Here is a 3,199-nt window from a genome sequence, read left to right as displayed (position 1 = left end):
ATAAACAGAGCAAATAGACAACCTACAGAATGGGAGAAAATCTTTGTAAGCTATATATCCAATAAAGGGCTAATAACCAGAATCTATAAAGAACTTAAGCAAATGAGCAAGAAAAAATGAACAACCTCATCAAAAAGACAAAAGACATGAATAAAATATTTTCAAAAGAACATAGAAAAATGGTAAATAAACATATGAAAAAATGCTCATTGTCACTAATCACCAGGGAAATGCAAATTAAAATCACAATGAGATATCACCTTACCTCAGTTAGAACGGCTTTTATTAAAAAGTCTAAAAACGTTAGACATAGTCATGGATGCATAGAGAAAGGAAAGCTCATACACTGTTGGTAGGACTGCAAATTAGTACAACCTCTATGGCAAACAGTATGGAGATTCCTCAAAGAACTAAAAGCAGACCTACCATTTGATCCAGCAATCCCACTGCTGGATATTTACCCAAGGGAAAAGACGGATATTATTTTCAAAAAGACACCTGTACTCAAATGTTTACTGCAGCACAATTCACCATGGTAAAGATGTGGAATCAACCCAAGTGCCCATCAATTTATGAGTGGATTAACAAAATGTGGTATATGTATACCATAGAATACTGCTCAGCCATGAAGAAGGATGCATGAATGCCTTTTGCAACAATTTGAATGGAATTGGAAACCATTATCCTAAGCAAAGTATCTGAAGAATGGAAAAAAAAAATCACATGTACTCACTATAAAATTGGAACTAATCAATAAGCACACATGCACACAGAGGGAAGTAAAACTCAGTGGAAATCAAGCGGGAGTTAAGGGGAGGAGAAGATATGAAAAAACCTACCTGACAGGTACAGTGAACACTATCTGGGTGATGGGCACACTTTTAACCCTGATTCAAGTAACCAAAATCATATGTACCTCTGTAATCTTTTGAAATTAAAAAACAAACAATATTAGATCCTGAGCCTTACTGCAGACAACTAAATGAGAAATACCTGGGTAGATCCCAAGTATTAATATCTTTAACCACTCTCCCCATGCAATTCTTAGGTGCAATCAGATCTTAGAAACATTGGCCTAAATCCCACCTCTCATTAAAGATAGAGATCAGTTTTCCCTCCTTGATTTCCTCAACCAGAAAGAATACATATTACTGATTGATTCTCAAAGGTCCTAGTGTTTCCACCAAAGAAACACTCAGGAAACCTCAGACCAAGTCCTCTTTCCCAGACACCCAACGATGAGGACAACATTGCAGCAGCATGAACACCCCACAGCCCCAGCACACACCTGGAAGGTTTCTTTCCTCAATGCTGATAAAAGGCAAGGGCCAATTAGCCGGGTTTGGCGATGCTAGAAAACTTAAAAAGCCATGATCAATGCAAATACAGTTCAACTCTTGGACTAACCCTATATTTTTGGCAGCCATTTGGCTTACTTCAAAGTACCTGTGTTCATAACTGGAGTCCAGTAGTTATCTGGACCCAAATGAGAAGCATGTTTCACTTCACAGGACGGGAATCCTTAGGAAGCAACAGACATTGACCTTAGATTTCCTCCTCCTAGGCTTTCATCTTTGGAGCATATTCCCGCCCAGTGCAGGTGCAGAGTCCCATCTAACAAGGCAAGCTGGCCCCTAAGCATCCCAGAACAGACATTCTTAGGCACTGACGACTGCTGCCTGGCTGGGAGATGCGGCTCAGTCTTGATTAAAGCTGTCTTTTATTTTCCTTTGTCTGAGTGAGCCCATCCAGCCAACCCTAATCCATTAGTCCAAAGGATTCTAACCTAATAGCCAGCACTTGCTGCCAAAGCCTCTAATACTCTGACCCACCTCTGTAATTGTCCTGACCAATATATCTGCCCCCTCTCACTGGCAACTCAGTCCAGGCCAGGCTCCAAGCTCTACCTCAGAATGCGATTAATCAAGAGCATCAGAGTAGAGGACATGCAGACTGGAAACTTTTTATATGCTAGAGGGGAAAAAAGCCAGACTCTGAGCAAAGGTGACATCAGCTTCCAAATGATTGTTCCTCAGGGTGGGTGTGGGATGCTTTGTTCAGAAGGCAGCACGTTCTCTAAGGCTCTGGGTGGGGGGGGGCTTCAAAGCTGACTCAAGACCTGCTGCTTCAGAGGAAACAAGAGCTTTCTCACCAATAGCAAAATCCGGTCCTTAGGCCCATTTGGGCACCCAATTTCAGAGTGGCACAGGCCTTCCTAAAAGGACTTCGGCATCACAAAATCTTGCCCCTGGATCTCAAGCTATGTTTTCAGGAAGCAGTGACACTCGGTGCTGCTGTCCCTCAACTGCCTCCCGAACATGCTGGTCCTGAGCCTGATGGGTGAGATCAGACCATTTGGTCCCCTTCTGCCCCATATCTCCAAGGGTCATGATTTTAAATGTCACTTCAAGAACTCCTCTAGTATCCACTGCTAATCAAACTGGCTGTTCTCCCTTCTGCATGGGGCCAGTGTGCAGTGGCTGTACATAGCCTGTTGCTGGTGTAGGTTACCCCAAAGGACCTTGGAGACAGATCTTCCCAGTGGATGTTCATGTCTCTGATCTCAGGCTGTCCCCACCCTAGGCTCCAGACAGGCATGAGGGGGGCCTTTGGAGATTCCCAGGGCAGGTGGCCAGGGTCTACGTCAGCCAAGTTTGTCACATCCATCCCCACCAGCTGCAGAACAAGGAGCTTGTGATCGCAGCCCATAGGGGCCAACTTCCAGTTCCCTGACTGCCAGACAATCCTCAGCTCCAAGAAGGGGGATTTGCCAGTTTAATGCAGATGAATTTGAAGACATGGCTGAGAAATAGCTCATCCCTATGGCCGTGGGTCAAATATGTCCTCAGTCACATCCCCTAGACAAGGGGCAGGCCCTGCTCTCACAAGCGCTTCTGCAGCGCTGCTCTTCCCTGCGCGGGCCCACTGATAAATCCTACTCATTGTCACAAAAAGAGAACTCCTCTAGTCAATTTTGAACACACTTGAAAGGGGAGCGGGGCCTCCCTGAGCCTGCGCTCGCACGGAGGGCTCTCCTGCTGACTCTGCAGCAAGGGCAGAGGGATAGGAGAGGGATCGGCTTCTCTAGGAGAGGCGGGAATTTAGCCCATGAAGCCCCCAACACTAGCCGCATTCGAGTCGCTCATTCTACTGCATTTGCTTAGCTTCTACTACAGGTGAGTCTTTACTACAGCAGGTA

General features: G+C 45.2%; 1 pseudogene; it reads left to right on the top strand.

The window, feature by feature from the left end:
* Positions 1-2,428: 2,428 nt before the first annotated feature.
* On the top strand, positions 2,429-2,534 carry LOC123648736 (annotated as a pseudogene).
* The last annotated feature ends 665 nt before the right edge of the window (positions 2,535-3,199 follow it).

The sequence above is a fragment of the Lemur catta genome, chromosome 12, assembly GCF_020740605.2.
Source record: "Lemur catta isolate mLemCat1 chromosome 12, mLemCat1.pri, whole genome shotgun sequence".
NCBI lineage: Eukaryota > Metazoa > Chordata > Mammalia > Primates > Lemuridae > Lemur > Lemur catta.
The sequence above is the reverse complement of the archived record's forward strand: the minus strand, read 5'-3'. Positions and strand labels throughout refer to the sequence as shown.